General features: G+C 52.4%; 1 protein-coding gene across 2 annotated transcripts in view; it reads right to left on the bottom strand.

The window, feature by feature from the left end:
* Positions 1–23869, bottom strand: part of SOX13 (SRY-box transcription factor 13) — a 60096-nt gene extending 36227 nt beyond the window's left edge. For both annotated transcript variants that reach the window (XM_038749734.1, XM_038749733.1), the window contains exon 1: positions 23821–23869. The gene's annotated coding sequence lies outside the window, so the exon portion shown is untranslated. The remainder of the gene's footprint in view (positions 1–23820) is intronic.
* Between the last annotated feature and the right edge of the window lie 1908 nt (positions 23870–25777).

A 25777-nucleotide genomic window follows, 5' to 3' on the forward strand; every position in this document is an offset into this window, starting at 1 on the left:
TCCGCACTTTGCAGATGAGGAAAACAAGGAATGGAGAAACCTTCTGCTCCCCCAGTTCCCAGAGAGACCTAAGGAAACTCCTTTCAGAATGACCAAATCACCAGTCCCAATTTCAACTGAGCTGATGCTCCATTTCCTGATCAGCTCCATCCACGAGGGGCCCAAACCAGATGGACCATCCCCTGAAGGGGGCTGTGTCCTCTGCAGACCTACTGCCGAACACTTCGGTACCTATCAATGAAGAACAATAATAATAACTGTTATTGGATTGCCCCTCTCAATCCATTCATCCTCATGTTAGCCCTTGGCAGAAAGAAGGGGAAGGGATGTTCTCCCTATTTTATAGAACAGGGAAACTGAGGCCCAGAAAGCTGAGTGACTTTTCCAAGGTCCCACAGCACGGTGGCATCAGATGTAGGAGGCTCGTCCTCCAGACCGTAAGCTCGTAGTGGACAGCTCGTTGTGTCTGCCAACTCTGTTATAGTGTACTCTCCCAAGTACGTAGGACAGTGCTCTGCACGTAGTAAATGCTCAATAAATACCATTGGTTGATTGACTGATTGACTGATAGACCCTGGACCTCCTGAGAAGAGAACAGAATAGGAGAAAAGCAATAGGGGCTAGTGAATAGAGCCGAGGACAACTAGGTTATTTCTGATTCCAGGATGGGATCTTGGGCAGACCTTCCAGTCTGAATGCCTCAGTTTTTCTCCAGGGCAAATGGCGGGCAAGATGTGGGCGAAAAGGGTGAATGGTAACGCCGTAAAATGTCCTGGATCAACATAGCTGGGATTCAGACTCGCCTGAATAATAAGCGTGGTGGCTACAAACAATCAACGACATTTACTGAGCGCTTACTACATGCAGAGCACTGAACTAAGTGCTTGGAAGAGTCCATATAACAGAATTAGCAGAGTGAGTTTACAGCCTAGAGAAGCATCTGGCCTATTTAGAAAGAGCACAGGCCTTGGAGTCAGAAGGTCCTAGATTCTAATCCCGGCTCCACCACAAATCTTCTATGTGACCTTGGGCAAGTCACTTCATTTACCTGCGCCCCAGTTACCTCATCTGTAAAATGGAGATTGAAATGGTGAGCCCCACATGGGACAGGGACTGTGTCCAGCTCGATTTGCTTGTATCCACCCCATGGCTTATTAGTACAATGCCCGGCACATAGTAAGTGCTTAGCAAATACCATCATTATCGATATTATTATTATTAGAGGGGGAAACAGATGGTCCCATCTGCCCCAAGACCAATGGGGATATACTGAATCATAATTAACTTCATTAACTTAAGCGTCTGTAAATGTTCTGAGCCAGACATCGACAAACCTGTCCCACCTGCTAGAGAGTCTCCCACCTCCCATCAAGCCCTCCCACTGGCCCCCTCCCCCAACCTCTTTGCCTCTAGGAACAATTAAAGGATCCACCTGCAGCCCAAAGCCATGGCAGGGAGTTAAAAGGATTGGGATGAGAGGAGGGTACAGAGAGTGCCAGGGATTGAGTCAATGTAAGAGTCAGCTTCTTTGCTGCATCAGAAATCTCTTTCCTAAAACAAGCCCGCTGGGCTCCTTTAGGTGTGTGGCCCAGCTCTCTGAGCCCAAAACCCAGGTGGTAGGGCCGGAGACCGGATCTGTCTGAGCCGAGACTCCTGAGGAAGGGTGCAGTGCTGTGCCGTGCGTCAGGGAAATTTAACCCCCACAAAGCTCAGGGGAGCCAAATGGAAAAGAGAAAACACACCACAGGGGCTATAGGGCTTCCGAGTAGGGCATTGAGGCAGGAGGCTACATTAGACATATTAGATGGTCTCGGAGAAGTTATTAATCCTCTCTGGACCTCAATTTCCCCCATCTAAAAAGGGGAAGATCCATCTCATCTCTTCCACATATGAGAAAACAGACAGGCCAATATTTTGAGCTCTGAAGAAGAAAGGGGTTATAGAAATCCCAAAGGATATATGAAAAGCCAAGCGCCGTGTTAAAAAGCTGAGAAGCAGCGTGGCCTGCTGAAAGCACAGCGGGCTGGGAGTCAGAGGATCTAGGTCTAGACCATAAGCTTCTTGTGGGCAGGGGTCATGGGAAGCAGCATGGCATAGTGGATAGAGCACGGGACAAACACACACACGAGAGTCAGAAGGCCATGGGTCCTAATCTCGGCTCTGCCACATGTCTGCTGTGGGACCTTGGGCAAGTCACTTCATTTCTCTGTGCCTCAGTTACCTCATCTGTAAAATGAGGATTGAGACTGTGAGCCCCACAGGGACAAGGACTGTGTTCAACCCTATTTGCTTATTATATTTAACAAATACCACAATTATTATTATGATGATGATGATGATGACCAACTCTGTATTGTGCTCTCTCAAATGTTTGAAAGGGTGATTTTCACACAACAAGTCTTCAGTAAATACGAGTGACTGATTAGTCCCAGCTCTGACACCATCCTGCTGTATGCCCTTTGGAAATTCACTTCATTTTTCTGTGTCCCAGTTCCGTCATCTGTAAAATGGGGATTAAATACCAGTTCTGCCTCCTACTTAGATCGTGAGTCCCATGAGGGACAGGGACTGTATCCATCCCGATGGTCTTTTCTTTTAATGGTATTTGTTAAGCATGTACTACGTCGCTGAAGCAGATACAAGCTAGTCAGGTTGAACCGAGTCCACGTCCCCCGTGGGGCTCACGGTATTAATTCCCATTTTACAGATGAGGTAACTAGGGTGCAGAGAAGTGAAGTGACTTGCCTGAGGACACACATCAGGCAAGTGGTAGAGCTAGGATTAGAACCCAGGTCCTTCTAATTCCCAAACCCGTGCTCTATCCACTAGGCAATGCTGCTTTATCTACCCCAGTGCTTAGTCCAGTTCTTTACAGTGAATCAATCAACAGTATGCAGAGCACTGTACTAAGAGCTTGGGAGAGTACAATTCAATGGAGTTGGTAATAATAATAATAATGATGGCATTTGTTAAGTGCTTACTCTGTGCCAACCAAGCACTGTTCTAAGCGCTGGGGTAATCAGGTTGCCCCACATGGGGCTCACAGTCTTAATCCCCATTTTACAGATGAGGTAACTGAGGCACAGAGAAGTGAAGTGGGTTGCCTAAAGTCACACAGCTGACAAGTGGCAGAGCCGGGATTAGAACCCATGACTTCTGACTCCCAAGCCTGGGCTCTTTCCATTGAGCCCCGCTGGTAAACTTGTTCCCTGCCCAAAAGGATCTTAACCGCTTACCAAATACCACAACTATCTGTTATTATTACAGTGTTTGGCATATAATAAACACGATATCACAGTTCTTATTATTCTATCAATATGTTTATTGAGCTCTTTGTGGACAGGGAATATGTCTCATATTATTATATTTTACACTCCCAAGTGCTTAGTACAGTGTTCTCTGCACACAGTAAGTACTCAATAAATATGATTGATTGATTGAGCACTTACTCTGAGAAGAAGACTGAACTAAATGCATGGGAGAATGCAGTAGAGTGGACAAGATCCCTGTCTTCGAGAAGCTTATACTCCACAATCTTCCCAGTTAACATTGATTAAAAATACCAACCTTAATGCCCCGGACACAGCTAGTGCCTTCCAACCACCCTCAAAATTCAGAAACTGTTCTTTCAATAAATGGAGGGGGCAGTTCTCCATTTTTTCAGAGGGGGAGAAGTGGGGAAAAACTGAATCCCAGCAACCTGAAGAGACGTGCTAAGACAACGACGTGAGCCTCCCCTATCCTCCCACACCAGACACCATAATAAATTTCTAATTTTCCTTCCCAGATCCAAGTACGGAGAACCTAAAGACTCTCTGGGAGTAGCCATTAAATCAATGCCTCTCTCATAAGGCACAGCAGAAGAGATGGGAAAGGAAGAGGGGTGAATTGAGGGGGGAAACCATCTCCCTGGAACACAGTCAAGCCCTCAGCTTCTAAGTACCGGGAGAAAATATTTAGGGGGGACAGAGATGAGGTTAGAGGGACCTTCAAGAGGGTGAAATGGGGCAGTACGGCCCTGCTCCCGGCCACCGACCTCCATCCCCACTGGCAGGCTGGAGAGGGAGGGGTGAGGCAAGCAAGGGACAGACAGTTTGCCAATCAAACCAAAGGTCCAGAATCCAAGCCGGCCACGGAAAGTCCTTGATGGGGGTGGATAGAAGCCGATGAGCTGGAAGGAGAGCAAGAAAAGGTGGAGGGAGAAAGTAGCAAGCAAGGTCCAATGGAAACAAGGGGGAAAAGGTGAAGAAGCTTGGAGAGGCACAAAAAGAAGGGAGACTTCCCCAGAGAACAGCTTCTTCTTTGGCTCAGCGTGGGCCTTGCCATGGGCCTGAGGGGCAGCCGGGCCTCTTCCACCTGCTCCACGTGTCCCTGAGGCTTTCCCCAGACGGACCAAGGGCCTAAGGTGGACAGATCTTGGAAGGCCGGCCCTGCATGGCCCCGTTGGCTCTATCCAACAGGAAGGTTGGCCCGGTCCACAGCCCGGAGTGAGCGGGAGAGAGGGAGAATAGGATGGCAGGATGAGGGAATGGGGGATAGAAGACATGCTTACCTTAGGGGTGCGAGGAGGGTGCGGACCCAGGGCCGGGAAAAGAGGCTGGGGGTGCGGCTGGGGAGGCACTTGGACTCTCTCTGCGATGGGGACCCACCCCCATATGCCCCCGCTTTCTCCATCGACTTCCGGAAGCCCCCTACCTGAGAGCGGCAGCAGCGGCGGTGGAGGCAAGTGCTCAGCGCAGCGGTCTTATCTGCCCCCCGATCTTGACTCTCAGCTAAGTTCCACCCTCTCAGCACTTTTGTCGAGGGGGTTGTTTTTCTGGTGCGTGAAACTTTCCTATGGACCCAACGAGGAGGTGGCGGAAGCAGCCCCGGCCCCCAAACCCCTGCGGGCCCGATTCTGACGTGCTTTACCTTTAAGAAATTCTCCGACACCTGCCCCCCGGCCCCCCAGCCACCACCTCTCAACTTCCTCTGAAAGTCCTGCAGAGCCATCAGTAGTTCCGATCCCATTACCCAGGTGGAAAGACTGAGGAAGGACTGCAGTGCTTCCACGGCTGAGGGAGACTGAAGGGAAGGGCCTGAGATATAGAGAGTCTTTAGCGGGCCCTCTTAGGTGCTCCCTGTTCTCAGGGTGTCCCTCTTCTTTCTTCCCAGTAATCTTCCCTGGGGTAGGGAAACTGGTGGTGAGATGATGGAGAGGGAGGAAGACCATAGATGGGGACAAAATACAAACTCACAGCCTTCGTGGCAGCACTGATAAATTAATAATAATAATGGTATTTGTTAAGCGCTTACTATGTGCCAGGCACTGTTCTAGACGCTGGGGTAGATACTTCAGTAGTCAGGTTGTACTACGTGGGACTCACAGTCTTAATCCCCATTTTACAGATGAGATAACTGAGGCACGGAGACGTGAAGTGTCTTGCCCAAGGTCACACAGCAGACAAATGGCGGAGCCGATACTAGAACCCATGACCTTGCTCTAGCCCGTACTCTAGCCACTACGCCATGCTACTTCCCTATTGCTTGAGAGTAACATGGCAGACATTGACGATGTATACAAATATACACAAACCACACGTATATGAACCCACCACCCCTACTCGCTACTCAAAGGACCTGACTGGGGCCCTGGGGACATCTCTGCCTTCCTCTGTTGTTTCCTCGCCTCTCTGTCTCTACCACTCCGAAGTCCACCTTCACAGAAGTTATCGATCAGAAAGTCCAACTAGGTGGTGGAAATTCAGCTGCTGCTTTCCAAGGCCTGGAGAATGGAGATCTCCCTTCATCCCTTGGCTCCGTCTCCTACCAGAGCTTAGAACAGTGCTTTGCACATAGTAAGTGCTTAACAAATGCCATCATTATTATTATTACCACTCCCACCCCCCGCACTCATTCTAGCCCACTGCCCTTCCAGCAAAGGGCAGCCACCCCGGGAACTGGGTCCACAGGGAAGACCATAGTCAGAGGCTTCTTAATAATTGTGGTATTTGTTAAGTGCTTACTATGTGTCAAGCACTGTACTAGGCCCAGGGATAGAGACAGGATAATCAGCCCATTCCCCAGAGAGAGCCATAAGGGGTGGGCACCTCTGCCAAGCAGAATATGCTCCTGGCAATGCCCTTCCAATACAAGGTCGTGGGAGTGCGCTTTTCTGGAACATCTGTCCCAGGCACCAAGTGGGCATGGAAAACTTCCCTGGCTGGCTACCAAGCTCATCAGAGTTCCCTGGAACTGACAGGGATGTGCCAGCCACTGTCAACCTCGGGAAGAGACATTAGGCCCCTCTAAAATGCAGCTACTTCTGGGGTGGAATGGACTTCATTGATTACACAATTAAATTCAAGTGTTCTGTTGGAAAGATGGCTTTAAAGGAGACCCAGCCAACTTTCTCTCACTCCCAGGTGGTTCAAGTGCTCCTCGGATCTTCTCCCCACGTCACACATCCAAGGGAGATGCTTCAGCTAAGATCCTAGGTGATCTGATCAGGGTATATCCTACTGCTTTAGGTGAGCACAGGAGACCCGTAAAGTCTAGGCCCCTGTTATTCTCCTGAGGTCTCTGGGGGCGGGGGGCATTCATACCCTGCCATTGATGAAGTGTGATGAAGAAGGGGGAGAGAGGGGGATGAAAATCACCCACGTGAGAATGAGGAGTGGGAGCCCAGGAAAGAGCTCAAAGAGCTCCATCTGGGCTCATTGTTCAGGGGAAGACCCTAGTAATCAAGCTCTGCCTCCTGCCTCCTTAGAACTAGCTCCTAATCTCACTCAACTTCACAACAGATAGAGCTCCAAACCACCTCCTCTAGCCACAGACACACAAACCCGGGCACAGCTGCCCGGAGGAGATGCCATGCCCCACCAAAACCCCTGGACAAGCCCACCGGATGATCTGGGTAGCCGCCTCAGCTACCCGCCCTGCCTGCCTGACGTTTGGAGAACAGATGGCTGAACTGGGGCAACAGAGGACCACCTCCTTCTCCCATCCCCAACCCCGGCTCGCCTTTCGCCATCACGTTCCTGTCAACAGGAAAAACCCCAGGCTCTGGTGGCCATGGATGATTTGTAGTGACATCCCAGATCTGCCTGTGAGTGGGAATCCTTTCGCTCCAGGGAGTGCCAGGCTGATTCAAAATCGGGGCAGATGGAGATTCGCATGCAATGTCCAAACCTGGCCTCCATCTTTGAAAGGGCGGGCGTGGAGAGGGTTTGCATGAGGTCAATAACTCAGTCCCATCCAGTCTTAACGCCCTCCAGTCCTGCCTCAGAGAAAGCATTATTTGGCTCCCAGACCCACCTTCATTATGGTAACCCATTTTGGCTTCAACCTGACAGCTGGCTCTAACTGAGCATGTGCAGTATTGACCACTGCCGGAGGCTGAGAAATCCAGGCTGTGGTACGAAGCCATTTCCCCAAGAAAAGGTTAAGCTCTTCTCAGCGGGCCACCCCCCTCCCCCATCTCCTTACCCTCCCCCACTCCCCTCCCCTTCCTCATTCCTTCCCAAAGCTGCTTCTGGACAGCTATGCCAGGGGCTACATTCCTGTCATGAAAGAGCCCAAACTCTTGACACCGTTATCAATGCAGGCCCGTTTTGCACATTATTTATTTAATCTCAAAATGCTCTGAAATCCAGCCAGGCCCTCATCCTCCCGGCCCTCCCCACTCCTCCTGGGTGGGCTCCACCGAAGCAAGCCCTGCACCAGGAGGCCATGAGGATGAGATCGATGATAGGGCACGAATGCCCCCGCCCCCACAGACCTCAGGAGAATAGCAAGGGCCTAGCCTTTCCTGGTGTCCTCTGCTCCCTTAAAGCAGGGTGGTAGATCAGTCAGTCAGTCAGTCAATTGTATTTATTGAGCGCTTATTGTGTGCAGATCTCCCTACTAAGCACTCAGGGGAGTACAATACAACAGTTTAACAGGCACATCTCCTGCCCACAATGAGCTAACCGTCTGGGTAAATCAGCTAGGATCTCACTTCAAGCCTCTTTCTAGGATGGGGGACGGGCTGGGTGCCAAGAGCAGCAATGGAACCACCTGGGGGTGAAAAAAAAAGAAGGACTGGGTGGAAAGTCAGAACTCGTGGACAGAAATCCCAACTCATGCGCCCTGGGAGTGAGTTATGTGCAAAACTGCCCACCCTCTCCAGAGGGTATGGCCCAGACAGGAGGTAGATAGGGGGCCAGCCTGGGAATCCCAAGGGATAAGGACCCTGTCTCCTGCTCTGCCCTGGATTTGCTGGGTGACCTTGGCTAAGTGGCTTACCCTCTTTAGGACTGCTTTCCCATCAGTTGAATGGGTGGGAACACCCCTGCCTTGTCCATATTTTGGCCAAGTCAGAGAATCCCTTTGATTTCTTGGGATAAAGTCTGCGGGATTACTAGCTTCCAAACTGGAGGGACTGCTGGCCTAACGGCAGAGCGGACCTGATGATGTCACTCCCGCCTTAAGGAAAAGGGCAAATGGTGGGGAAAGTTTGGAGTGCCCTGTCTAGACTGTGAGCCCGCTGTTGGGTAGGGACTGTCTCTATATGTTGCCAACTTGTACTTCCCAAGCGCTTAGTACAGTGCTCTACGCGCTCAATAAATCCGACTGAATGAATGAATGAGCGAGGGAACTGCCTTCCAATGGTTCCACACCCTCCCTCTGACCTGGTCACTGGTCCCAGGCCGGGGGCAAAACAGGGATTTCATTCTCTGCTGTTGGATGGGAGACAAGGGGCTCTTTGTGCCTCCTGAGCTCCTGAGACACCTGTTTCTGCTGCCTCCCCCTCTTTTCTTCCCTCCCTTGGAGGCCACCCCCCGCCCCCCAACCCCGCCATGCGGCCTTGTTGATCCTGTGGGTCCTGCGTTCTGCCTGCCTGCTCAGTGTGGGGCTTTGGCAGTCTCTGCCAACACCTGCCCAGCCCTGGCAGCAGCCCGGGCAGCACAGCTCTGGGGCTGCGGGCAAGCACAATTGCAGTGCTGTTGACACAGTTGTTTATTTTCGGGAGGGCAGGGGGAAGGGGAGGGAGGCGTGAGGAGAGATGAGAAGCAGGGAAAGTATTTAACAGCAAACTGGCAAATTCACACTAGACCCTGGGAATGGTCAAATCCTCCAGCTGCCACGGCTGCCCGGGCCTCTGACGTCCAAAATCCAAAGCAGCCGGAGAGAGCTCAAGCAACCCCACGCCTGTGCACACACACACATACAGCTGCAAAGCACCTCAGCCTGGTCCCTTCTCCCTGTTTCTGGAAGGCCCTCGACCTTCTTGGTCTCAGGGAGCAAGCTCTCAAATACTCACCCATGGCTCGGTAGGGGTGGGCCATCAATCAATGGTATTTATTGAGTGCTTACTATATGCAGAGCACTTTACTAAGCACTTGAGAGGATACAAAACTGCTCAGACCCGATTCCTGCCCACAGGAGTTTTCACACACTAGAGTAAGTTCAACATAGGGGGTGGTTATAAAGTACTATGGGGTGGGTTAAGGAGGGAGGGAGTACCTAAGAACTTGAAGAGGGAAGACTGAAGTTCATGGGTGATGCAACTGGGAGGGGAAATAGAGTGGGGAGCTGGGAAATTCAACTGGGAAGGCCTCCTGCAGAAAATGTCATTTCAGAAGAGATTTGAAGATGGAGAGAAAAATGGTAAGAATTTCGAACGTGATGTTTCAGGCTGGGTAATCCCCCAGCACCTCCAAACCACCCTCCCCTTCCTGATCCCCAGGGCAGCAAACTGGGCCTAGAGACTGACCCTTGAGGGACTAACCCCGAGGGGCGACGGATTTTGAATGTAGACACTAGACTGTACGCTCCTTGTGAGCAGGAAACATGTCTACCAACTCTGTTATTGCACTCTCCCAAACACTTAGAACAGTGCTCTGGACACAGTAAGAGCTCAATAAATACCATTGATTGAATGAATGAAAAGCCAGGAAGGGGAAGAGAAGCCAGAGCAGAAGAGGCCTCAAAAGACAGGGCAGGATGACGCGGATGGGGCAGAGAAGAATCAGCTCACGGTGCCAACGAAGCCAGAGCAGAGGAGGCCTCAAAAGACAGGGCAGGATGATGGGCAGAGAAGAATCGGCTCACAGTGCCAACAAAGCCAGAGCAGAGGAGGCCTCAAAAGACAGGGCAGGATGACGCGGATGGGGCAGGGAAGAATCAGCTCACGGTGCCAAAGCCCATTTGTCTTATTTCCAGGAAGCCAGCGAGCCCCAGAGAGCTGGGAAGAGACCTTGAAATCCCTAGGTCCCCACAGAATCTGCCTCCATCCCAGCTTGTTGCTGGAGCTCAAGACTTGAAAGCCCCTGATGCCCGGCTCCTTGCTCGGCCTTGCTCTGGCTATGCCATCTCCCAACCCAGCCTATGCCATCTCCCAACCCAGCCCAGCCTTGGCACTGTCTTCCCCCACAATTGTCCTCCCCTGAGCCAGGCTCCTCCAGCTCCTTTACCTCAGGCTGAGAGATGAGGCACAGAAACAGGGAGAGGCAGCGTGGCCCAGCAGAAAGAGCATGGGCTTTGGAGTCAGAGGTCACGGGTTCAAATCCCAGCTCCGCCAATTGTCAGCTGTATGATTTTGGGCAAGTCACTTCACTTCTCTGTGCCTCAGTTCCCTCATCTGTAAAATGGGGATGAAGACTGGAGCCCCCCCGCGGGACAACCTGATCACCTTGTAACCTCTCTAGTGCTTAGAACAGTGCTTTGCACATAGTAAGCGCTTAATAAATGCCATCATCATCATCAAAAGGCAGGAAAAGCCAGGCCAGTATAATGGGCTCTGGGCCTCTCCTTCCCCATCTCTGTCTCCTGAGCTGCGGGGCACCTCACCCCCACTGTTGATGATGATGGTATTTGTTAAGCGCTTACTATGTGCAAAGCACTGTTCTAAGCACTGGGGGGATACAAGGTGATCAGGTTATCCCACGTGGGGCTCACAGTCAATCCCCATTTTACAGATGAGGTAACTGAGGCTCAGAGAAGTTAAGTGACATGCCCAATGTCACACAGCAGGCATGTGGCAGAGCCGGAATTCGAACCCATGACCTCTGATTCCAAAGCCCGGGCTCTTTCCACCGAGCCACACTGCTTCTGGGGAAGGGATATCTTCCCCCCCACACACCCCAGGCCCTGGGGAGGAGACCTGGAGACAGGCAGGGCCCTGGGATAAGGGGAGGGAGGTCATGGTGGTCAGAGGCCCAAGGCATGGGAGACGAGGCTAAGCAGTGTGGCTCAGTGGAAAGAGCACGGGCTTTGGAGTCAGCGGTCATGGGTTCGAATCCCTACTCCGCCACATGACTGCTGTGTGTGACCTTGGGCAAGTTACTTAACTTCTCTGAGCCTCAGTTACCTCATCTGTAAAATGGGGATTAAGATTGTGAGCCCCACGTGGGGCAACCTGATCATCTTGCATTCCCTTGTATTCCCCCCCCCCAACGCTTAGAACAGTGCTCTGCACATAGTAAGAGCCTAACAAATGCCATCATCATTATTATTATTATTAAATGTAGTCCTGCCCCAAGGTTTGGACTCTAGGTGCACCCTCTGCCCGGATTTCCCGGTTCAGAGGCGACCCAGGAGTTCCAGCACCCTTCTCCCTCAGGGTGTTTCCTGGAGCAAGGTGGGAGGGGGAGGCCGGGGGAGGCTGGAGGGTTGGCGGGGAGAGGCGGTGGGACGCACATTCAGCAAAAGAAGTTTCTTTCCTCCGGCCCCCACACCCCTCTCTGCTGAGAGGTAAAAAACAATGGCACTGGAGACCTATTGTTCCAAACAAAAGATAAGCAGGGAGGCTTTCCCCACCCCACCCCCCTAAACATTCCAGGGCAGGCGCCAGCCTCCGGCCGGCCACAAGAGACCAGTGGGCCCCAGTCCCCTACCATTAACCTCTTCCCTCCCTACCAGCTCGGCACAGGACTTGCCCTCCCTCTCCCCCACCACCCCATTCTGTTTGCCTTGCACCCCGGCCTGGGAGGGAAGGGTCCAGGCCCAAACTAGGGGGAAAGGGAGGTTTGCCGAGGGAATAATAATAATAATTATTCCCTCAAGGCCCTACTGAGAGCTCACCTCCTCCAGGAGGCCTTCCCAGACTGAGCCCCCTCCTTCCTCTCCCCCTCATCCCCCTCCCCATCTCCCCCCCTTACCTCCTTCCCTTCCCCACAGCTCCTGTATATATGTATATTGATGGTATTTGTTAAGCGCTTACTATGTGCAAAGCACTGTTCTAAGCACTGGGGTGATACAAGGTGATCAGGTTGTCCAACGTGGGGCTCACAGTCTTAATCCCCATTTTACAGATGAGGGAACTGAGGCACAGAGAAGTTAAGTAACTTGCCCAAAGTCACACAGCTGACAACTGGCGGAGTCGGGGTTTGAACCCATGACCTCTGACTCCAAAGCCCGTGCTCTTTCCACTAAGCCACGCTGCTTCTCCTTGTATATATGTCTGTACATATTTATTACTCTATTTATTTATTTTACTTGTACATATCTACTCTATTTTATTTTGTTAGTTTGGTTTTGTTCTCTGTCTCCCCCTTCTAGACTGTGAGCCCACTGTCGGGTAGGGACCGTCTCTATATGTTGCCAACTTGTACTTCCCAAGTGCTTAGTACAGTGCTCTGCACACAGTAAGTGCTCAATAAATGATTGATTGATTGATTAATGATGGCATTTGTTAAGCCCTTACTATGTGCAAAGCACTGTTCTAAGCGCTGGAGATGTACAAGGTGTTGATGATAATAATAACGGCATTTATTAAGCGCTTACTATGTGCAAAGCACTGTTCTAAGCCCTGGGGAGGATACAAGGCAATCGGGTTGTCCCACCTGGGGCTCACAGTCTTCATCCTCATTTTACAGATTGAGGTAACTGAGGCACAGAGAAGTTAAGTGACTTGCCCAAAGCCACACAGCTGACAAGTGGCGGAGCCGGGATTTGAACCCTCGACCTCTGACTCCCAAGCCTGGGCTCTCTCCACTGAGCCACGCTGCTTCTGGAAGTAACCAGCCATCTGCTCCAGACCTCTCCCACAGAGAGTGGCCTTGGGGGAACAGAAGAACTGGCTTTGTCCTTGGGTCCCTGCTGTACTGTTGGGCCTTGGGCAAACCATTGAAACTCTCTGGGCTTCCGTTCCCCCCACCATCCTTTTTTGTGGTATTTGTTAAGCTCTTACTATGTGCCTGGCACTGAACTGGGCACTGGGATGGATAGAACCTAATTGGGTTGGACACAGTCCATGTCCCACATAGGGCTCACATTTTACAGATGAGGTAACAGGCACAGAGAAGTGATGGGACTTGCCCAAATTAACACAGCAAATGCTCTTCCCGCTAAAACAATTACCCCCATCTCTCTCCCTGCTACATAGGGATGGACAAAGAAAGAGCTCAGAAAACCATAGAAATAAAAGTTATTTTCTAATCCAGCTCTGTGCCCCCAAACTACCAGTCCAACTGGGTCTCTCAGCTATCTCCACCACTAGACCTGCTGTCGTTTCACTTGCCCACTTTAGGCCAAGGCAAAAAGTGAGGGTACAACAGCACATCTGGAGAGGAGGAGGTGAAACAGGGTAACCCTGCCAAAGTCTCTGAGGTGTTTCTTCTCCCTCTGATGAAAATATGTTTCAGTAGAAATCTCTGAAGTGCCCCCGCCCCACCAACCCTGGTGAAATCCAGCACTTAGAACAGTGCTTCACACATACTAAAGCGCTTAACAAATACCATCATTATTACCAAGTTTCAGCTTCATCAACTAAATGCCACACCTCTCCTGGGTTAGTAAGTAGATCAAGGCATGAGAACAAAGGCCAGAGGCTAGACTCTCAGAATAGCCACAGCCAGGACTGAGTCCCCTTTCCAATAATAACAATAACCAGTGGGGCATTTGTTAAGCGCTGAGTGTCAAGCACTGAACTAAGCACTGGGGAAGAGACAAGATAAACAGGACAGACACAGTCTCAGAGGGAGAACATACCATTGATTGGTTTATTGACTTATTTTACAATCAATGGCATTTGAGAGCTTCCTCTGTGCCGAGCACTAGACTAAGCCCTTGGGAGAGTCTACTACAATAGAGTTCTGTCTGTCAGAGATCTATCCCTGGTCCATGGTGCCAAATCCCCCCTCCAAGATGGCAGAGAGAGGGATACAAGACTTAAAATCCCCTCTGCCTGACACTCCCCTCCTTCCCCACACTCCCCGCTCCCTTCACCAGTCAGAAGGCCAAAAATCAGGATCCAAGTCGATCCTTGGCCATGAACTTTCAGTGAACCACCAAAGTAGGAACAGCGGCCAAAAAGGCACTCAAACTAAATCCCAAGATGCCAGCCAGTGGGGGATTCAGACCTGGGGTGTGTCTTCTGGGTACACGGATCGGCCCGGATCTGACCGCCTTGCCTTTTCGAGTTACACACTGAACTCTGAGCCTGACCTCTTCTGGGATCAGAGCAGAGCCATTTTACCCCTCTGCCCCTCTGCCCTGGACCCTTGAGTGGCCTCACACTGAACAGCAGGGCTCCAGGAGAAAATCCCTTTCCCTCTCAGCCAACTTCTCAGCCTTTGCTCTCCCAAATGACTGAATTAGTTAATTATGGTATATGTTAAGCACCTATTCAGTGACAAGCACTGTGCTAAGTGCTGGGGTACATGCGAGCATAACAGATCAGATACCACTGTCAATCAATGTCGTATTTATTGAGCGCTAACTGTGTGCAGAGCACTGTACTAAGCGCTTGGGAAGTACAAATTGGCAACATATAGAGACAGTCCCTACCCAACAGTGGGCTCACAGTTTAGAAGGGGGAGACAGAGAACAAAACAAAACATATTAACAAAATAAAATAAATATAATAAATATGTACAAATGAAATAAATAAATAAGTAGAGTAATAAATATGTACAAGCATATATACAGGTGCTGTATAGACTGTGAGCCCACTGTTGGGTAGGGACTGTCTCTATATGTTGCCAACTTGTACTTCCCAAGCGCTTAGTACAGTGCTCTGCACACAGTTAGCGCTCAATAAATACGACTGATGATGATGATGATGATGCTGTCCCTATCTCACAGTTATTGTGGTATTTATTATGCACTTACTCTATGCCAAGCACTGTGCTAAGTGCAGGGGTACCTGTGGGCATAACAGATCAGATATTCACCACTGTCCCTGTCTCACAGTTATTGTGGTATTTATTATGCATTTACTCTGTGCCAAGCACTGTGCTAAGTGCTGGGGTACCTGCGGGCATAACAGATCAGATACCACTGTCCCTGTCTCACAGTTATTGTGGTATTTATTATGCACTTACTCTGTGCCAAGCACTGTACTAGGTGCAGTGGAAAGATACAAAATAATCAGGTTGGACACAGTCCCCATTCTACCTGGGACTCGCAGTCTCAGGGGAAGGGAATCCCCACTTTAGAGTTTAGGAAACAGGCACAGAGAAGTTAAGTGACTCGCCCAAGGTCACACAGCAGACAAGTGGTGGAGTGAGATTAGAACACAAATCCTCTGACTCCTTAGTTGTCAGCAGCTTCTCTCACTGGGTCTACAGATAAGAACAAAGGCAACAGTGACAACAAGCCAAGTGGACAATGTGAGAACAAGTATAAGAATGGATCTTGGAGGTGAGAGTCCTCAGGCTATCAGAAAATGCTCGGTCAGGATCTGGGTGCTCCTGGCTCCCTCTGGCTTCCCTGGGAGGAGTTCAGCTCAGGAGGAAGAGTTCAGCTCAGGAGGAAGCCTCAGAGCAGTAAACTGGGGAGGGATTGTAAACACTGAGGATGGAGGGAGGCTCTCCCAGGTCCAGAAATGGTCCCTAGGGTCCTGACGCAACTCCCGGTAGCCACTGCCACTGTTGACAGTTCACAACCAGTCTGTCAGTGGGGAGAAACCTTGTGCCAAGGAGAGTAAGAGCAGCCCTGGACATAGGCGACTCTCACCCTCCATCCCTCCCCAATCCCCTCCGCCTTGGGCCACTCCTCTCCTCCTTCCAAAGACTATAAGCTCACTACCAACTCTGCTGTATTCTCCCAAGTGCTTAGAATAGTGCTCTATACACACCAGGTGTTCAATAAATACTACTGACTGATTGATATGGGGTGAAATCAGGACAGCAAGAAAGCACAAAACTGGGTTTGCCGAGCAGGGTGTTTCTTCTCAATCAATCAATCATATTTATTGAGTGCTTGTATAGGAGAGTACAATATAGCAATAAAATCGACACATTCCCTGCCCACAACAAGCTTACAGTCCATAACAGTCCCCAACTCTCCCTTTCTCTTCCTTCCTATTTGTGACCATTTTATGTCTGACTCCCCAACTATATTGAAGCTCTCTGTGGACAAGGGTCTTCTACTGTACACTTCCAGTTGGTAACTATAGTGTTCTGTACACAGTAGATGCTCAGGAAATACTACTGATTGATCACCTGATTGAAAGAGACTTTCATATGCCTGTAGCCAGCAGGGTGGGGCTCCTTCCAGAGGTGACCTCTGCTAGTGTCAGTAGCAGAGAAGGGAACCCAAGAGTGCTGGTTTCCAGTCACCAGGCTTTACATTGTCCCCATTTAGCCTGCCAGACTTTGCAGATCCATGTACTTGGAGCCAAAAGGCTTGGAACATTAGAAAAGGGAGCTGGAGAAGGAACTGGGTTGGGGGGCTTCCAGCTCCATTAATATCAATCCTTTCCCTCCTCCCACCATCTCGTGTGCTTAATCTCCATCCCATTCAAATGCTAAGGGCCTTGAAAAAGGGGCTGAAACCTCGCCAAACCATAGGCCCAAGGGGAGAGAGCTCAAGTTCCAAATAACTTGAGGATGTGAAATCTCCAATGGCACCCAAAGAGCAGGGAAGATGGGAGAAGGGGTGGAGGGGAGGGAGGGAGAAGCAAACTGGGCTCCTAGCCTAACCCAAATCCATAATACAACCAACTTGCAGCTAAGCTTCCCTCTCCATCCAAAAGGATGATGACTTAAGGGAGTTCAAGAACCCCAGACCCTCACATAAAAATTCCACAAAAAAGGAAGTTTGGAGGAAAAAAAAAAACAATTTCCCCAGCAACTTTCTTCCAGAGAGTTTCCACCTCTTATCATCCTTTTTCTCATCCCACCATGAGGTCAAGTTTTTCATTATGAGAGTGTAAAGGAAGCCTGGGAAACGAGGCTTGGGAATGACATTCAGGTTTCAAAGAGCTAATTGTCAGAAAATTCCAATTTTGGGTCTTTTGAGTCCCACTTGAAAATTCTAGCCTTGTTCAGTCCTGCTCAGAAGCTCTAGGACTTTGTCGGCGACTAGGGTGATCAAGGCTGGACTCCCAGCCCTCAAACAATGGCTTTGACCCCACTGCTGAGGACCCACGGGAGCATCAGTCCCTATGGCTTTGGTGTCTTCTGGGCTTCCCACTTGCTCTATGGAGTCCGGAGGGGCAGGGATGAAGAGTGGGAAGCTGGGGCTCTGAGAGAAGAACGGACCAGAGGGAATGAGGTCTCACCAGCCATCGGAAGCAGAGCGAAGCCTAAGGCCCAGGTCTCCTGCCTCCTACGTTCAGGCTAGCTCAGAGTTTTACTGCTACTTAGCTGCAGTAGGAGGTAGAGAGCTGGTGATGGGGAGGGGTAGAGCTTCCACTATTGCCCCGAACTCCTGGCAAGCCAAATGTCCTCCCTGGAGTTCCTTCCTAGGACATTTAGACTGTTCCTTCCCAGGACAGACAGAGTGAGAGCAGCTGGGGCTTCTCTCCGTCCTTCAGAGTTGGCCCAGGTTTGCGCACAGGACCCTTGTTGGTGGGAATGGAAGCGGGAGGGAATGGAATGGGAGAGGTGCAAGAAACCGGGGAAATAGGCGGTGGGATTCAGAATCTCGCAAGCTCCTCCTTTAGGTGAGCAGAAGGTACGGGTTGATGGGTAAGAGGCCTTCTGAAGGCAGGAAGCAGAGAAAAGAGAGGGCCACTCATACTAGGGTCCTGCTTAAGCTCAAAATATCCAGGCGTCCGGCCTAAGCCGAGCCCCCAACTGGGGCACATCCAAGGTCAGTTCCAGAGTCCAAGCTGGAGCAGAAGTGATCCTGCGCTGAAGGGGAAGTGGTCAGAGCCTCCCTTCCATGGGGGCAGCTGCCCCGAATGAACAGTTGCCCCAAGGGCAGCAGGGAATTGTTGTCACCACAGCTCTGGGAACAACTGCTCATGGGAACAAACACACACTTGCCCAGTTATGGGTCTAGGTCATGAGAAACAAGCTAATTCCTGTCTGGCATGGAATCACTCCTGGACTGGAGCTCCCCAGACACAATCAGGAAACCCCATCACCCTAGAACAGAAGAATACTGGGGGTGACTATCCGGGAGGGTCATCCTAATCTACCCCGCACCTGTCTGGGTTAAAAAATGGGCCAGCCTAACCCAACTCCAAGGGCTTGGAGCCTGCAAGTCAAGGCCAACAGCCCCACACAGGGTAAACCTTGAGAGAATAAAGCACCAACGGCGTGCTAGACACAGAGAGCGGTGCCAACTCACCTGGCGGAAAGGGCACAGAACTGAGGACACACTGCCCGGGGCGGTGGAGCCTGGGGCTTATAAAAACAATTCCATGCCCCATTGGAGAAGGACAATGGATGAGGGGGCCAAGAGCCCTGTGTCCAAGGGAGTTGGCCACTTAATTGTCTCCAAGCCAGGGAGGTTCAAACGGTAACTGGGTGTCCACCATCTCTGCCAGGCCCTCTTAGCAATGAACTGGTGAGACTGCCGAGAGGTATGATGTCATCACCAAACACAATAAGCCCGGTGTGGGCAGGGATTGTCTCTATTACTGAATTGTACTTTCCAACCGCTTAGGACAGTGCTCTACACAAAGTAAGCGCTCAATAAATATGATTGAATGAATGAAATAGCAGGAGGGGACCTGATCTTAAAGATTCTGATATCAGGGGTCCAGTGAAGGCCAAGCAGACAGACTCACCTTGGCACCTCGATCAATGGAGCAGTGGGGTTTATTGGAAAGCCCACAGCCCAATTCCCAGCTGCACCCCTGACCTTGGCCATGTCATTTAACCTCTCCAGGCCTCAGTTTCCTCTTCCTTAATATGGGGTTGATATCCCCTGTTCCTCATAGGAATGGTGTGAGGGCCAAATTTGATCACTGAGGTGAAAGTCATTTGGCAAATAAGTACTATATGAGTTCAAAACACAGCCATTATTATTATCGTTATTATTAACATTACTTCCTGCCAGTTTGGGTCTGGAAGGAGCGTGGGAAAATTGGGTAAGTGGCTGACAGTATGGAAGCTGGGAACCATGGACTGTGAGACTATGAGATTTCCACACTGTGGAAGTTTGGGGTCCATCCCTCCTCTCCTCCTTTGGAATGAAGGGTCAGAGGAGAGTGAACCCCCTTCCTCAGTTCTCTGTCAGGAAAATGGGGGTCCCCCACCGCCTGGCTGCCTTCCAATTCCTGGCCTAGCCCTTCCCATACTCAACCCGACGGCAAGAGCCATGACGATCTCGGCGGCCACTCACAAGTGCCGATTCCAGGAAGAGGACCAGCGGAGGGTGGAAGCAGCGAGTCGAGGCAGGAGCAGGAGCAGTGGGGCCCTCTTAAGCAAACACCAAGCACAAAAATAACCATTCAAGCCAGATTTACTGTGCTCCAAACTCAGCACAGTCTGTCTTCCCAAAACAGCCCTCTTCCAACACACCACCTCTGCCCTAAGTCTAGGGTCATGTGGAGGTTCAGCCCCATTTTAGCTCTACTCTCTGCAGTGGCATAACCGGGCTGCCCCACAGCAGTCTTCCTGGAAGCAGATCCCCTCTACAGCAAACTCTGCATGAATAAATGTCATATCCCGGGCGTTTGGTAGGTCACAACACCCCAGGAAAAGGCTAGAACAGCTCTCCCCTCTAAACAGAGCGGGAGACACACACAGGGGTTGGTGATGAATTTGGGAATAAAAGCCAGGCTTCCATTCTAGTGTCTTCCAAGCAACATCAAACTGATGAAGGGTTTCAAGAGGGCTGGGGACTGCTGCCCAAGGTGGTCAGAAAACAACGTTGTTGCTCTTTGAGAGCTCTGGGCGACTAGAGCAACTGAGAACTCAAACAGGACGTGGCCACCCTCCTCCACCCAAAGCCCTAAATCCCATTCCCATTTTCCAGATGGGGAAATGGAGACCCAGAGGGATTCAGCAGCTAAGTGGGCGGCACCTGGGCTTCCTCCATGCTTCCCTGCCCATCCACTGACTGGCCCGTCTACAGACTCCAAACAGAAGGCGAGGGGCTTAGAGCCAAGACCAGAGATTCCTGGAAAATTCCCTCACCATGTGTGGGTTCCCAGGGACAGAAGGTTAAACTTCCCTCTTTGACCACCACCTAAAAATTACTGCCTGAGATTCCCAAGCCAGGATGGGATGGGACAACTAAGCTGATGCCACCCAGTTGCTATGGAGCAGCTTCCCAGCTCAGAGATTTTTCCCTAGGCCCCTGACCTATGAGCTTCCTTCCATACCTCTGGAAATTCACTAGTCCCCAGGGCCAGAGAAGCATATCCAATCTAGAACGGGAAAGCCTACCAAGAGACTTTCCTCTGGGATGATTAACTCTGGAGAAAGTAAGCAGAAAGTGCTCCAGACTGGGAAGAGTTCGAGGTCATCTGATCTTTTGGGATTTGAATTACAGGGAAAAATAACTAGAGGAGCTAGTCACACTATGGATTTATGGAGACATTTTCTTCCCAGAAGTGCAAAATGATCATTATGACTGCTATTTCAATAAAATAATATTGGCATTATAGATCTTGGTCATTAGTACGAATAATAGCATCAGTTAAGCTCTCCGTGTATGTGTATTTAGTGCTATAATGGGCGCTGTAGGAGATTTAGTAGGCAGAGTCATTGTCTTGAATTTTATGAGCCTAAAATGTGTACTTCTTCAATATTATCAATACGAAGTATTAATACCTCGTATTCAGGAGGCACTTGCAGTTTCCTTAACATTTTCCTGTCATCCCTCTCATTTGTCCTCTGACCCTTCTTGTGAAGTTACTTTAAGCCCATTTTACAGTTGAGGGAACTGAGGCACAGGGAGGTTGAATGACAAGCCCAACCTTACATTCTATCCACTTAACCTCCCTTTGGCTTAGCAGTGTGGCCTAGTGGGTAGAGCATGAGCCTCGGAGTCGGAGGACCTGGGTTCTTCTTTCAACTCTGCCACTTGTCTGCCATGTGATCTTGGGCAAGTCACTTCACTTCTCTGAGCCTCGGTTACCTCATCTGCAAAATGGGGATGAAGACTCTGAGTCCCATGACAGCAGGACATGGACTGTATCCAACCTGATTATCTTGCATCTACCCTAGTACTCAGTACAGTGCCTGGCACATAGAAAGTGCTTAGCAAATACCTTTTTAAAAAAGGGGGCGAGGGGGACATCACAGAGGGGAGTATAATGGCCCCGAGAGGTAAAGCCCCATGTGGAACAGGGATTGGGTCCTGTTTGATTATTTTGTACCTATCCCAGTGTCTGGCACAGTGCTTGACACATAGTAAGCATTTAGCAAATACTATTGTTACTATTAATGGTAATAATAATAATTTTTAAAAAGCAAACCAGCCCAGTAAGGTTGCAAAGTCCCCAAGCCTCTCAGCTCTCCATTCCCCATCTCTTTATAAAATGAAGAAAAGGCAGAGATGGGGCTGTGGGAAACAGGTATCAAGGTTTCTCTGCCCCTGGGAAAAACAATGGTTCAGTTATCAAGCCAAGTCAGATCCCTTCGCGCCCCAACTAACCAAAACCATCCAACTCCTCCTGCCTCTCTAGAGCCAGAATCCTTGGGGTCAGCAAAGAAATGCCCTCTCCAGCACCAGCAAACTTCCCAGGAAAACTCTTCTGCTTCCTCTCCAGACTTGATTACCCTGTTTGCCAAGTCCTCAGCCGAGTTTAGCACTGTTGCCAAGTCTACTCAGCCAGTAGCTGCAGAAATCATGTTCAGCTCCCTATCCCCTTTTCAACTAAAGTTCCAGGACTCTGTCTTTCCCCTGCGGAATGGCCTCTATCCACCCTTGGCCCTCAGGCTCACTCCCCCAGTTCCCATCACACCCTAAACTCCCCAGTACAAACCCAAACTAGGGGAAAAGAGACAGGTAGATCCAATCCTGTCTTCAAAAACCCAGCTAGGGAATGAGGGACAGGAGCAGGGACAGGGCCCAAGTTGGGTGTGTTGTAGTATGGGTGGGTGGATGTGTGATAGTGTGGCTTTGTTGTTTTTTTTTGGGGGGGGGAGGTGATGTCAATTACACTTTCGATGGAAACAATGGAGAAGCTGGAAGACCAAACCCCCCACACGGGGTTTGTTGGAGGAATTCAATCCTATTTATTGACTGCTTATTGTGTGCTGAGCACTGTACTAAGGTCCAGGGAGAGTGAAATATAACAAACTGACACATTCCCTGTCTGCAACAGAGCTTTCATGCTAGAGGATTGGGACATGGGTAGTGAGTGGCCGGGGCCAGGCCCAAATTGGACAGTGGAGCCTAATACCTTCTCCTTCTCCGTCCTGTCGGGGGAGCGAGGGGTAATGGAGCGGCTGTGGTTATGCCCCAATGGGCTAGTTACCCCCCTCTGCCCCTCTAATAGTTACCATCTCTGCCCCAACCGCCCCCTCCGCCCACTGGCACATCTTCGTTGAAAGCCCTAAGGTCTGTCTAGAGAGACAAAGCCGGGTTCGGTGACGGGGGAAGATAATGATAATAATAACGGCATTTGTTAAGAGCTTACTAAGTGCAAAGCACTGTTCTAAGCGCTGGAGAATTACAAGGTAATCAGATTGTCCCACGGGGGGCTCACAGTTTTTTAATCCCCACTATACAGAGGAGGGAACTGCAGCCGAGAGAAGTGACTTGCTCAAAGTCACACAGCTGACAGTTGGCAGAGCCGGGATTTGAACCCATGACCTCTGACTCCGCTTCTCCGCATGGCACCCCCTCTCCGGCCCTGCCACCCCCCGGGCCGCCTTACCCCCTTTGCCCTGCCCTTCCCTCTCGCCCGCCCGCCCCTGTCCAAAGGACAGGTGGACCCCGGACTAAGAACCGGGCAGGGCTGAAGCCCTGGGGGTCCCCGCACCTTGGGGGGCTTTTGACGGGGAGGAAACTGGAGCCTAAGAAACTTCGCAAGCCGATCGCTACTTGGAGGTCCGGAGCGGAAAGAGCGGGTGTCCCGGGATGGGAAAATTAACCGCTGTTTTGAAACTTTAGTCCACGAGTAGGAAGGCTCAAGCTGGGTGGGAAGAGGGGGAAGAGGGGATCCGGGGACACGAGCGGGGTGGATGGAGAAGGGCAGGGGGATGGAGAGGGGCAGGGGGCGCGCAGGGGGGATGGAGAGGGTCAGGGGGCGCGCAGGGGGATGGAGAGGGGCAGGGGGCGCGCAGGGGGATGGACAGGGTCAGGGGGCGCGCAGGGGGATGGAGAGGGTCAGGGGGCGCGCAGGGGGATGCAGAAGGTCAGGGGGCGCGCAGGGGGGATGGAGAAGGTCAGGGGGTGCACAGGGGGGTGGAGAGGGGCAGGGGGATGGAGGGGGCGCAGGGGGGATGGAGAGGGGCAGGGGGCGCGCAGAGGGATGGAGAGGTTCAGGGGGCGCGCAGGGGGGATGGAGGGGGCGCTCAGAGGGATGGAGAGGGTCAGGGGGTGCGCAGAGGGATGGAGAGAGTCAGGGGCGCGCAGAGGGATGGAGAGGGTCAGGGGGCGCGCAGAGGGGGATGGAGAGGGTCAGGGGGCGCGCAGGGGGGGATGGAGAGGGTCAGGGGGCGCCCAGGGGCCAGGCGGCGGGGAGAAGAGTCAGTCGGGGAGGGCCGAGGGTGGACTTACTATGAGCCAGTTTCCGGGGTCCGTGGTGGGGCAGGGCCCGCCCGGCAGGTCCCTCCGGGCGTCGGTGGCGGGCAGCGGGCAGCCCCCCGGCTCCCTCCTCACATGCCCCCGGCGGCAGGGCCGCCCCCCGGCCTGTCCGGCCTGTCCGGCCCCCCGGGTGCCCGGGCCGGAGGTCCGAAGTCCGGGCCGGTGTCCCCCCCCGCCGGGGCCGCTCCGTCCCGGCTCCAACCTCGGAGGGTTGCCGGCTCCCACCGCCGCTCCGCGCTGCGGGGCTCTCTGTTGTCCTGCTTTCCTCCTCCTCCTCCTCCTCCTGCTCCTCCTGCTCCTGCTCCTGCTCCCCTCTGATCCCTGGTCTCTGAGCCCTGGGATCTGGGAGCCCTGGGATCTCTGCTCCTCCCGGCCCCCCGCCCCGCTGGGGTCCCCCCGCCCCCCGCCCACCCCTCGGTGTTCCCGGCTCCCGGACACTCCGGTCGGGGCTGCCTGGGTCTGTCCGAGCTCCGACCGCCGCGCCGGGGCTCCGTCCCGGGCCGGCTTTCAGCCGTTTGGCGTCACGGGCAGCGGGGGAGGAGGAGGAGGAGCGGGAGGAGGAGGAGCAGGAGCGGGAGGAGGAGGAGCAGGAGCAGGAGGAGGAGCAGGAGCTGGAGGGGGAGGTTAGTGGGGAGGAGAGGAGGAGGAGGAGGAGGAGGGGGAGGAGGAGGAGGAGAGAGGAGGAGGAGGAGAGAGGAGGAGGAGGAGAGAGGAGGAAGAGGGTTGGGGAGGAGGAGGAGGTGGGGGGGCAGGAGGGAGAAGGAGGAGAATGGAGGGTTGGGGGCGAGGGGGAGGAGGGTTGGGGGAAGAGAAGGAGGAGAAGGGTTGGGGAGGAAAAGGAGAGGGAGGAGGGGGAGGTTGGGGGAAGGAGAGGAGGAGGAGAAGGGCGGGTTGGGGATGAGGAGGAGGAGAGTTGGGGAGGAGGAGGAGAAGAGTTGGGGAGGGAGAAGAGTTGGGGAGGAAGAGGAGGAGGAGGTGGTGGTGGAGGAGAAGGAGGTTGGGGGGAGGAGAGGAAAAGGAGTAGGGAGGGTTGGGGCGAGGAGGAAGAGGGTTGGGGAAGAGAAGAAGGAGAAGGGTTGCGGAGGAAGAGGAGGAGGAGGAGGGTCGGGGATGAGGAGGAGGAAGAGGAGAGGGAGGAGGAGGGGGACAGGAGGGGAAGATTGGAGGGAGGAGAGGAGGAGGAGAAGGGCGGGTTGGGGGTGAGGAGTAGGAAGAGGAAGGTTGGGGAGGAGAAGGAGGGTTGAGAAGGAGGTGGTGGTGGTGGTGGTGGAGGAGGGGTGGACAGGCGGGAGGTGGAGGAGAAGAGCAGGTTGGGGAGGAGGAGGAGGTTGGGGGAGGAGAGGAAGAGGAGAAGGGAGGGTTGGGGGTGAGGAGGAGGAGGGTTGGGGGAAGAGAAGGAGGAGAAGGGTTGGGGAGGAAGAGAAGGAGGAGGAGGGTTGGGGACGGAGAGAAGGAGGAGAGGGAGGAGGAGGGGGAGGTTGTGGGGAGGAGAGGAGGAGGAGAAGAGCGGGTTGGGGGTGAGGAGAAGGAAGAGGAAGGTTGGGGAGGAGGAGAAGGATGTGGTGGTGGTGGTGGAGGAGGGGGACAGGAGGGAGGAGGGGGAGGAGCGGAGGGGGAGGAGAAGGGCTGGTTGGGGAGGAGGAGGAGGGTTGGGGAGGAGGCAAAGGGTGGGTTGGGGGTGAAGAGGAGGACTGGAGGACTGGAGGAGGAAAAGGGCAGGTTGGGGTGAGGAGGAGGAGGGTGGGCTGGGGGTGAGGAGGAGGAGGGTTGGGGAGGAGGAGTAAGCTGCCGCTCCTCAACCTCCAAGGAGGGTTGGGGAGGAGGAGGAAGAGAAGGAGGAGGATGAGAAGAAAGAGGAGGAGTGTTGGGGAGAAGGAGGAGGGTAAGGAGGGGAGGAGGAGGAGTAAGCTGTCCTTCCTCAACCTCCAAG

Source organism: Tachyglossus aculeatus, chromosome 7 (genome assembly GCF_015852505.1).
Source record: "Tachyglossus aculeatus isolate mTacAcu1 chromosome 7, mTacAcu1.pri, whole genome shotgun sequence".
NCBI classification, from domain to species: Eukaryota; Metazoa; Chordata; class Mammalia; order Monotremata; family Tachyglossidae; genus Tachyglossus; species Tachyglossus aculeatus.